General features: G+C 41.7%; 1 protein-coding gene across 3 annotated transcripts in view; it reads right to left on the bottom strand.

Moving 5' to 3' along the window:
- The window catches only part of DOCK1 (dedicator of cytokinesis 1), a 216,011-nt gene that overhangs the window by 63,445 nt on the left and 139,785 nt on the right, over positions 1-12,781 (bottom strand). The gene's annotated exons all lie outside the window — the stretch shown is intronic.

Here is a 12,781-nt window from a genome sequence, read left to right as displayed (position 1 = left end):
CGATGTACGCGGCGCAACCCAGGAAAGCCGGTGATTGAGATAAGTGCCGTATTAAAGGTCTCTTACTGTTGATGGGTCCTTTGACAGGTGCAATCTCTTGTCAAAACTAACAATGTAGAAGAGAACTGTGAGCCTGAAGAAGACGACTATGATAGACGTGGCAGCATCACGTGCGTATCGCTCCTTATGCCCCATTACACAATCCTTAGGGTTCCTATAACTTTCACCTTGCATTGGTTTTAGTCATATATGTGCCCTGTTTGTATTGGGAGGGGGATATGTATTAGTAGGAATTCTCCACCCAATTGTTGGTCACGAAGAATCTCAAATATGATAGATATAAATGACTAACTATTGTGGCCATGCACTCCACCCCAACCAGGTTGCCTTGATGTTTTTGGGTAGATTTACACTTTATGATCAAAATGAAGTCTAAACTGGTTGTGTAAAAGCCGCTATTACTGTTGCAGATTTTGCTGTATTTTTTCCGACAAAGCTATTAGTGGAACTACCCAACGCAGAGCATCACTACAGTCACATCTGCGTTGGGTTATTGGCTTCTTTTGGTCTGTTGCAGGACAAGAAGAATACAAATATGGTCTGCCTAATGTCGAAGACACAGATCCGAAGTGACTCCAAAGACTAATGGGCTCTGTTTGCTGTCCATTGGGTGTGTCCGTTTTTCTTTTCCTAAAATTGTCAAATGAAGTTGGACTTGCAGGACTTTTCCGCCCAGAATTTGACCCTTGGCATGAATGTGAACTAGCCTGTATCAGGTCTATACACCTTGTGATTTCAGCTAAAATGCTACAAGAGTCTGACAACTAAAGAAAAGCAATCTAGATAAATCGTGGACTGGCCCATCCGGATCTCAGTAGAGTAAAGCGTTCCTGTCAGGGCGTTAATCTGATAGGGGGTGTACGAAAGCCAATGGCACTTATTATTGTACGGTGATTAGAAAGTCTGAAGAAAATCTTGTTTTTCTCAAGATTACAAAATCAGACAAAATTGCAGCGTAATTTCAGACGGTGGGAGATAATAAAATCTTCAGTCATGCAGTTCAGAAAACAGCGCGTGTGGTGGAGCCTCGGCTAATTTCAGAAGGTTTAAGAACGCCATGATTGATAACGAATTCTAAATGAGGTTACAAAAGGCATTACTATAATGTCACACCAATTAAGTGAGATGGAAAGATAATGAAGGCTTTTATTTCAGCCGATCAATCCCATCGAGATTACACGCAATGACTTTCCGAAGCTTTGATAGGCGAATGTTTGATATCAAAATAAGGGACGTTCACCCGAGTAGAAATGAAGGCTGCGCATTAACGTGCAGAAATGCGGTCAATGAAGGTCAACAAATAGTTCTGAATGGGAAAACAACGCAAAGCCACACTAAACCCTCAAAAGTAAGTTCGTCCTTGAGTCGCCCTCTTCTGATAAATTGTTAGGATCTGTAATCTGTTTTTTGTCGCCCAATAGATCCAATTTCAACCAATCATCAGATATACACTATGTGATCAAAAGTATCCGGACACCTGGCTGATAATGACTTACAAGTTGGTGGCGCCCTCCATCGGTAATGACAGCTTCCACTCTCGCAGGCATATGTTCAATCAGGTGCTGGAAGGTTTCTTGTGGAATGGCAGCCCATTCTTCACGCAGTGCTGCACTGAGGAGAGGTATCGATGTAGGTCGGTGAGGCCTGTCACGAAGTCGGCGTTCCAAAACATCCCAAAGGTGTTCTATAGGATTCAAGTCAGGACTGTGTGCAGGCCAGTCCATTACAGAGATGTTATTGTCGTGTAACCACTCCGCCACAGGCCGTGCAGTATGAACAGGTGCTCGATTGTGTTGAAAGATGCAATCGCCATCCCCGAATTGCTCTTCAATAGTGGGAAGCAAGAAGGTGTTTAATACATCAATGTAGGCCTGTGCTGTGATAGTGCCACGCAAAACAACAAGGGGTGCAAGCCCTCTCCATGAAAAACACGACCACACCATAACACCACCTCCGAATTTTACTGTTGGCGCTACACACGTGGCAGATGACGTGCACCGGCATTCGCCATACCCACACCCTGCCATCGTATCGCCACATTGTGTACCGTGATTCGTCACTCCACACAACGTTTTTCCACTGTTCAATCGTCCAATGTTTACGCTCCTTACACCAAGCGAGGCGTCGTTTGGCATTGACCTGTGTGATGTGTGGCACCCAATCACCTGACCATGTTCGAAGTCCGTGAGTTCCACGGAGTGCCCCATTCTGCTCTCTCACGATGTCTAATGTCTACTGAGATCGCTGAAATGGAGTACCTGGCAGTAGGGGGCAGCACAATGCACCTAATATGGAAAACGTATGTTTTTGGGGGTGTCTGGATACTTTTGATCACATAGTGTATGTAAGTGGTGAATATCCCATCACATAGTGTCCCCTGCTAAAGTTTTTGGAATAAGGGAGAATGAACTGTATGTTCCATTATGGTCCGTGGAGAGTTGCGGAATAAAAAATTTATGGTGCCTTTGCGGATATATAAGTATAATTTGTAGAAAAAAATCCCTTTAAAAGTTTACAATAAGAAAATTAAAAACATAAAAAAAATATGCTATTTGGGTCATTTCGCTGCACAAAAAAAAATGAAAAAAGTTATATGCACGCCAGAATGGTATCAATAAAAAGTTCAGCTTCACCTACAAAAAACAAGCTCTCAATCACCTGTGATGGAGAAAAGTTATAGCTCTCAAAACATGATAACACAACACATTTTTTTTTCTAAAAAATAAAAAACAATTCATATTGTGCAAAATAAGTAAAACACAAACAATATTATGGTATTGTCATAATTCAATACAAAATTTATGATGTAAAAAGAAACTGTCAAGATTGGTGGTGTTTTTTTTCTATTCTTCTCAGAAGTGGTTAACAAAACTTAACCAAAATTAGAGGCATCGCAAAAAGGTGCCGGTGAAAAATATACGGTATCCCAGAGAATACAAGCCCTGGAACAACTACTATTGATGTAGAAATAAAACTGAATTTTGCCAAGAAAAAAACAAAACTGAAATACAATGGCGTCTTAAGGACAAAACTGTGTCCTTAAGAAAAAATATCCATGACACATTCCCTTTAAATCCAGAGCTGAGGAGCAACTGAGATACTTTCTAATTGCATGTATCTAATGAGAGCCCCCACGTCCTGCCCACTTCTTAGTTTCATTGTCTTACGTGAATAATTGCCATGTCAATATGGAGGCAGCGCTTTAGAAGACAGATGACTATGAGCAAGCATGCGTGCTCGCAGTGCCCCCTATGCCTCGTCACCGAGAGGTCACTAGCTCGTGGGGAAGTAAATTAATAAGCTGAATACTGGGTCAAGCTTAAAATTAGCTGACTCCATTGTAGGGAAGTGACAAGTCTATTTTACACAGCCTGTGACCAATGAGACATAATGCCAGGCAATGTGGGCCCCAAGGGATCTGCCGAATTAGTGATTCCGATGACGACTCCCCCACCCCCCTCCCCCACAAATGACTTCCATAAGTTGGTGTATTACAACACGCAATATACTGTAAACAGATGTGATTCACACAATGTGCAACATTTACACGCGCCTGCTCATATTTTATTTACATATTCTGCCCTTTTCTTGCTCAGGAGACGCGCCAAAAATAGACATCAATGCTACCATAACCTCCAGACATTTAGGAGTTTTATGTCATAAGCACATTCATCAACCCACCGCATTAAACATCTTGCAATTTTTCTAGTTGACCTACTGGCTTCAAGTGGCTGTGTGCTGTATATAGTAGTGCTGTTACAGCGTACAGCCGCTATACTATCTACAGTGATAAGGACCTGGAAGGAGGGAAGCATGCAATATATTGGCGAGAAAACCCCAGAAGTCGCAGTAATGCACATCCATTATGCAAAAAAGGAACTAGAATGAACATGTATCAGGACCTTACTAGGGGTCAATTATTTTATCTGTGACCCTGGATCCATCAAATGATATATGTATGGAAAATGCTCAAGATATTGACAACCTCTTCATAGGATAGTTTGGCTAGATCGTAGTGCATCAGATGAGGCTGCACTGTGGCCTCCTCCAGAGGTGTACATTATACAGCGGCGGTGCTTGGGAGCATGTGACTAATGAACATGACGCCACCAGCGTTTGTTATATATCTTTGTAATAGATATTTTATCCCCATTTAGGAGACCTTTTTCCACTCTCTCTTTAATCCTAGACTCTTTATTCACTCAGAAATCTCTGCTCAATCTGTCTTGGTCTCCCAAGACAGACTCATTGATCCCTAAAGTATCAGATTATACGTTTTCATAGAAATCTGTGGACAGGGACAAGGTTGGAAGAACCAGATGAGAGAGAGTGAAGCAGACACACACAAACATGGTGCTGCAGCTAACAGTAAGTTTTCTATCTCCCACCAAGTGCTTTACTCAGTACTTTTCAGCCATCTGAAGGAATAGGTACTCTACTCTTTTAAAGGGAAGTTGATTCCAAATGCCTCCAAAACTAACAGCGCAATGTAGAGGCTTTTAATAGTAGCAAAAAAAATACCAGTGGCCACAATCCAATGAAGTAATGCAGTGATAATTTTTTTTATGGATATGCAAATCAGCCTGCACTATGGATGGGGCTTGATTCATCATGTTTGCCTATAGATAGATGCATATACTCCAACTCTCTGGAATTTGAACCTAATGTCTACCCTTCAGCAGTGATTGACCTTTTCAGCCTCTACCTGCGCCATAGATGCCTGAAGGTAAATCGGGCCCGTCCCTCAGAGCACCTGCATGGAGGACCTGACAAACTACCTTTAAATAGATACAGAATACTGGGCCAAAATGGGCTCTGTGATGGATCAACATCAAAGTAAAACATATAAAACTAGTGTATAACCCTCCCCAACATACTCTCAGAAAGCGATAGTGACAATCTTCGAGAAAGCGATAGTGACAGCAATAACTAAACTAATAAAAATAATAAATGACATAGTTGTCTTATACACAGATGTACATAATGTGGACACTAAACCCACCGCCATCCACTAAGGCCACTGCTATCAATACAGACAAGAGTGAGCGCATGTAACCGATCCAGCAAATGTAAAAATACCAGCTCGAGAGCCGCACACTTGTGTGTTCAGAAGAATGAAAGCTAATTGGTCTCATCAGAAAATTAGTTTGTAGGAAATATAAGGTCGGAGGTCAGCGTGCGGGGAGGGGGCGCTGGGTATTTCCTGCCTGCTAATTGATCCACACTATGCAGACCTGCACCTGATATAAGCTTTGTTTATTACGTGGCGGTCTCTAAAGAACAAACTATGTTAATTGAAGCCCGAAGGATTTCATTAGACACATTCATCTTTATTTTAGAGAAGGCCCATTTTCAGATTAAGACCTTGTAATATTCTGGTAATGTGATTTACTTCAAACGCGTCTGGATTTTATTAACCTAGATACAGTATCCGATGCCAGCGCCATTATATATGTATGTAGATGTATATATATATATTTTATAGGCACACACATTTATAGGGTGGGATTTATATTTTAGCATTAATAAGGCAAAGACACTTGTAGAATATTTCACTACTATGGAAAAACATCAACCACATGGCCGGCTTTACTATGGGGGGTTTAAAGGGAATGTCGGAAGATTTATTAGGACATATGAAAATCCTAATTGAGACCCCCCTCCTTCTAAAGAGCCACCCCTTAAAAGAGAAGCTCCTCCCCTGGCAGGCACATTGTATCATGTATATGTGGATGGAATGTGTTAATATTTCTTAGTATGTGCATGTACTTATAGGGCTTTTCCAGGCTCAGTATTTTATGACCTATCTTTTTAATTGATTTAGGATCATCTGACACCCGCACCCCCAGCCGATCCTCTGCATTGTTGAGGTGTGCGCTACAGTCTTTTCAGTACTTACCAAGAACAGAACAATACATTAGTACATTTGGACTGTGTTTGGTACCAATACTAAGCCCCACATGAGTGAGACTGAGGTGTGAGCGGGCCATGTGACTAAAGAACGTGACATCATGTGACCAATGTATATTATGACAAGTGTCATACAAAAGCAGAAGTCAGGGAGTGCCCCTGCCACTTCCACAAACTGATCCATACGGGGTGTCTCCGGTGGTGCCAGGCCCCCACAGATCTTCAATTGATGGCCTATCCTTAGTCCTAGAAATACCCTATTTGTTATTGATGTAAGTTATCGAACCTCCATATACACCAAATGAAGGATTCGGATGTAACATGTACAGAGTCTTACAATTTATCAGGCTCTGAACTCCAGAATACCGATGTAAAAACTTGCAAAATACGGTCTTACTTGTTTTTGTCATAGTTGGACCAAGAAAGAATTTGTAACATTTTGCATTGTCGAGAAGTGGCGAAATAGTGGTAAGATGGTCAGACCGATGTACCCCAGATTTATCAAGTGCAAAAGTTTTATAATTGGAGACGCACCGAGTTGCAGGAAAAGTTGCACTTGACTTAATCTTTAAGGAATTCTCCATCAGGGTTCATAGGTCAATCTATCATAGTCAAGAAGTGGTGAAGCTATGGTGGACTATGGAAGTCAAATAACCCACATGTTAGTGTACTGTGCCCAATACAGACCGCTCCAGAAATGAAGTGGTTAGAAATGAGTTTCCCTTATTGTATATATTATTTACTATGTTACAACACAAGTTATCATTACAACACAACTTTGCATAATGCAAGACGCGTCCTTGGTACACAGACCATGCAAATGTAAGATAAAGGCAACTGTAGGCAAAGCAAAGAGCATGAAATCTAGAATAAAAACAATATCCATCAAATATGAATGTGACGGGAGAGCTTCCCAAGAACGCTACAGTCAGATCCACTTTCAACAAGCAATGGATGTTTGCATTTTGTCCTCGTCAATCATGGAGAGTAAACCGGCAATGTAGTCCCCATAGGAGGGAAAATAGGTTAACATACAGGAGGCAATTGATGAATTTAACAGGACTGGAGAAGAAATTGATTTTTTTTTTTCTTACAGTTTTTATGAAAGCATTTTGTTGGCCATGTTTATATATTAAAAAATGATAAAACAAGAAAGAAAATTAGTATTTTCTTGGAGGCACATCTGTAAGAAACCAAAAGACTAAAAAAAAAACAAAACAAAAAAACCCAATCAAACCATGTAAGCGCTTCCTGCTTTCAGGAGATGGATCGTGCAATTCCTGGAAGGCTCTGGACTCATCTAATGATATAGTACCTGGTTATTAGACATACCCTTGTTTGTGCAGGAGATTTACCAGATACCATTGGTTCAACCAACATTCCATAAATCAATAGTATGACTGAATCGAAGAAACTTTTTAATACATCTAATTACAAAAAAACTAAATCTTTTTTCCCCATTTATAAGTCACTTCTCCTTCCCATGCCTCCTGTGCTGATCATTCACTCTCAAGTCAATACTTAAATCCACCTTGGGAGACAGGACTATCAGCTCACTGTCCACAGAAGTCTATGGAGAGAGAAGGGTGAAGTGTGCAGAGAGCTGCTGAAGTGGGAGAGAGCACAGACTTACTGATGCTGCTGCTTCACCCCACAGTAACAATGCTCAGTACTGCTGTATAACGTCCTCCATGGTGGACTCTGAGCCCTGGTGGATGCAGACGCACCTTTCACATTCATTTAATAAGACTGTCGGAGATAGCCAAGACACAGTACTTGTCTATCTTTGGTGGTCCCACTGAGATGGATGAGGCAGAGCACACTGTTCCTGTCCCTTACAAAACTGGTGTGCAAAGCATGTGATCAGTGGGACCCCAACCAATTAGGAAGTTATCCCCTATCGTTCGGAATGTGGGTACCTTTCCCAGACTGCAATACCCAAATAATACTCACATTTATTCTCTTAGTTACAACTTATTACTGATGTGCTTATTAACTGTTGCTTTTATCCAGCAATTTCCCCATCTTGAAACATGTGATATTAAATTTCACCAGTAAGGTCTCTGCAGGCGTGATTTGTCTTAGCATGCACAAGAAAAGGGATTCTACAGGTCTCAAGAACGGATAAGGAAGACCAAGGCAGCCATGACAAGATAGCAAATCACAGAGAACGTATGCTAGAAAAAATAATCCAAAATGAAGAGAATTATAAGGGCTAGTTCACACGGGGGCAAGGAGGTGGATTTGGACAGCGGATTTCGCCTCAAAATCCGCCTCCATACAATGGTGGTCTATGGAGAACATTAGCGTTCTTTTCTCCGCTAGCGGCGACATGCGGAAAAAAGAAGTGAGCTGCCCTTTCTTCAGGCGGATTCCGCAACTTGCTGACCGTCGCGGCACGCGATGGTCGTGGCAGGCGGGTTCTGACCAGAGAGTGACACGGCTCCCAGCGTAACTCTCGGTGCCGAAATCCACCCCCCATGTGAATGAGTCCTAAAGAATAATAAAACTACCGGTAATAGGATATTTACCGGAATAAGTAAAAGTTTCCCAAATATACTTTACAGTGATCTCCCCTTTAAACCCCTTCACCACAAAGGTTACTTCCGAGCGCTGTAATTAGTAATGCTGGAAGGAGGAAACATCGAGATCAGCCTCATAAATCACTGGTGTCGTCAGAGCTGGAGAAATATGGGAGAAATATGCTTTTCTTCAAAAACTATTGTTGTTAATGATGTATGACAACAAACATAGCATCAATATTCATTAACATGACTCTGCGAGGCTCAAGCTGCCAAAGTATGACTGGAGCCATTTATTTTCCTCTAAAGTTACCTGAATTATGGAAGTTTAATGTATGCGGAGCATAAGACGGAGCCGTATGGTACTGCAGTTATGTATTTTATCATCTGAAGGCCCTGCCAGAGCGCGAAATGTATAGAGAAGTAGGGAGAGTAGTTCTAGTCTGTACATAAGTAGTGACCACACGTCACCCTGTACTGTGAGATTACAGTGTGTATCATATATAGTGACATCACTGTATTATCTCTGTACTGTGACATCACTGTATTATCTCTGTACTGTGACATCACTGTGTGTATTATCCTGTACTGTGACATCACTGTGTGTATTATCTCTGTACTGTGACATCACTGTGTGTATTATCCTGTACTGTGACATCACTGTGTGTATTATCCCTGTACTGTGACATCACTGTGTGTATTATCCTGTACTGTGACATCACTGTATTATCTCTGTACTGTGACATCACTGTGTGTATTATCTCTGTACTGTGACATCACTGTGTGTATTATCCTGTACTGTGACATCACTGTGTGTATTATCCCTGTACTGTGACATCACTGTGTGTATTATCTCTGTACTGTGACATCACTGTGTGTATTATCGCTGTACTGTGACATCACTGTGTGTATTATCTCTGTACTGTGACATCACTGTGTGTATTATCCCTGTACTGTGACATCACTGTGTGTATTATCTCTGTACTGTGACATCACTGTGTGTATTATCCAGTACTGTGACATCACTGTGTGTATTATCTCTGTACTGTGACATCACTGTGTGTATTATCCTGTACTGTGACATCACTGTGTGTATTATCCTGTACTGTGACATCACTGTGTGTATTATCTCTGTACTGTGACATCACTGTGTGTATTATTGCTGTACTGTGACATCACTGTGTGTATTATCTCTGTACTGTGACATCACTGTGTGTATTATCCCTGTACTGTGACATCACTGTGTGTATTATCTCTGTACTGTGACATCACTGTGTGTATTATCCTGTATTGTGACATCACTGTGTGTATTATCCTGTATTGTGACATCACTGTGTGTATTATCTCTGTACTGTGACATCACTGTGTGTATTATCGCTGTACTGTGACATCACTGTGTGTATTATCTCTGTACTGTGACATCACTGTGTGTATTATCCCTGTACTGTGACATCACTGTGTGTATTATCCCTGTACTGTGACATCACTGTGTGTATTATCCTGTACTGTGACATCACTGTGTGTATTATCCTGTACTGTGACATCACTGTGTGTATTATCTCTGTACTGTGACATCACTGTGTGTATTATCGCTGTACTGTGACATCACTGTGTGTATTATCTCTGTACTGTGACATCACTGTGTATTATCGCTGTACTGTGACATCACTGTGTGTATTATCCTGTACTGTGACATCACTGTGTGTATTATCCTGTACTGTGACATCACTGTGTGTATTATCCCTGTACTGTGACATCACTGTGTGTATTATCTCTGTACTGTGACATCACTGTATTATCTCTGTACTGTGACATCACTGTGTGTATTATCCTGTACTGTGACATCACTGTGTGTATTATCCTGTACTGTGACATCACTGTGTGTATTATTCTGTACTGTGACATCACTGTGTGTATTATCTCTGTACTGTGACATCACTGTGTGTATTATCTCTGTACTGTGACATCACTGTGTGTATTATCCCTGTACTGTGACATCACTGTGTGTATTATCTCTGTACTGTGACATCACTGTGTGTATTATCCCTGTATTGTGACATCACTGTGTGTATTATCCCTGTACTGTGACATCACTGTGTGTATTATCCTGTACTGTGACATCACTGTGTGTATTATCCCTGTACTGTGACATCACTGTGTGTATTATCCCTGTACTGTGACATCACTGTGTGTATTATCCCTGTACTGTGACATCACTGTGTGTATTATCCCTGTACTGTGACATCACTGTGTGTATTATCCCTGTACTGTGACATCACTGTGTGTATTATCCCTGTATTGTGACATCACTGTGTGTATTATCCCTGTACTGTGACATCACTGTGTGTATTATCCTGTACTGTGACATCACTGTGTGTATTATCCCTGTACTGTGGCATCACTGTGTGTATTCTCCCGGTCTGTAAAGGAGACCACAATAAACATACATATTATACACCAGTCTTAAATGAAGGTCTTGACAGGTGTAGGGATTGAGAGATGTGGGATTAGGATCCGGCCTATTCACATCTCTTCTCCCCTACGTGATTCAGGCTATTTAGGATCTGGCATAGATTTCCATTATAACTCACACAAGAAAACTAGTTATAATGAATGAGTTGGGCTGAGGTCTCCCCAGCCCGCTCCACCCACAATCACAGAGCAGGGGTTGAGGGCTATGACAATCTACGTAGTGTGCGGTCTAATAGATCGGTGATGTAAGAAAAGGATAATAAATGAAAAGTATTTGACTCTATAGAGACTTGTATGTGCCATTATGACACACACTACAGTGTCCTTCAGCAATGCATAGATCACCTTGGCACAGACCCGCTGGTGCAGGAGACATCAAGGTTAGGCATCTTGCAGCACACCAGCTACATCCTAACCTATATTACATTCTGGAGAACGCTGCAATTAAGGTCTTGGCAACGTTGTACAGTTTTAATTGGGAAGCAGAATAAATAAAACATCAAACAAAATGGGGAGGGGGTGACGGTATATAGTGATGTGCACAGTTTGCAAGAATAAATAAAACAGATTTTTTTTTTCTCTCTAAAAATTAACATAATAATAAAATATGACATTTAGTTTGCAAAAACTGCTTATCGATACATTATTCTTCAGATGTATCCCTTATCTGTGCTAGAATTGCACCACTTATGGATGCTCGGTGCATAAAAACCATCCTATTAAAAGATAGTGTTTGTTGGTGCAGAAAAGCTGCCATAAATCTCATTGTCAGCCTATGTATACAGAATCACAGCGGTGTGCAGTGGATTTTACATGTCTGCATACATATATCTAGGAGATGGTTATTACCACTACACACCACTATAGCGTATTGCTAGCGCATGGACTGACTTACAGTGGAGAAGAGAATGGTTTTGTTGTTTCAATTGCAAAAAGCTTTAAAAAGACGGCCCCTATAACACCACATCTAGGAGGTAACGCTCACAATGATGCCCTTCTATAGTCTGGCCAGAGCAGCATGACAGAGACAAGTACTTTAAGAATATCAAGCACCATTTACAAATGACCTGCAAGGAGTGAAAGGGGTGAAGTCACTTCCCTGAAGGGTTACAGTCCCTCTCCTAACCTGTCTGACGCCCGGCCCATTGGCTGGCTGCTATTATATGCCACCTCCAGTGACTCCCAGAGCAAAGTATTTTTCATTATTGTACTGTCATGGCCAGATGATAGAGCATCACTGTTACCCTGTTGGTGTCCTGGATAAGATGTAGGTGGTGGCTTTGAGGGCCTAAATCTCCCTGACAGGTTCCCTATACTCAGACAGCGGTGCATTGAATATTTAGCTCCATGGTAAAGAACTGTATGGACTCTGCACTATGTAACAAGGCCCCATGAACGCAGGGCTCTGTCATACAAGACTCCATGAACACCAACTGTCTACTGTACAAGTCTCTGTGCAGTAGGCTCTGCTGTATAAGGCCCCAGATATGCAGGGCTCTGCTGCACAAGGCTCCACTAACATCAGGGCTCTGCTGTACAAGGCTCCACTAACATCAGGGCTCTGCTGTACAATGTTTCACACACATAGGGCTCTGCTGTACAAGGCCCCAGATATGCAGGGCTCTGCTGCACAAGGCTCCACTAAGATCAGGGCTCTGCTGTACAAGGCTCCACTAACATCAGGGCTCTGCTGCACAAGGCTCCACTAACATCAGGGCTCTGCTGTACAAGGTTTCACACACAAAGGGTTCTTCAGTACAAGGTGCCACACACATAGGGCTCTGCTGTACAAGGCTCTGTGCACTAGGCTCTCCACA

This window comes from Leptodactylus fuscus, chromosome 10 (genome assembly GCF_031893055.1).
Source record: "Leptodactylus fuscus isolate aLepFus1 chromosome 10, aLepFus1.hap2, whole genome shotgun sequence".
Lineage (NCBI taxonomy): Eukaryota > Metazoa > Chordata > Amphibia > Anura > Leptodactylidae > Leptodactylus > Leptodactylus fuscus.
This window is presented reverse-complemented; position numbering and strand designations above follow the sequence as displayed.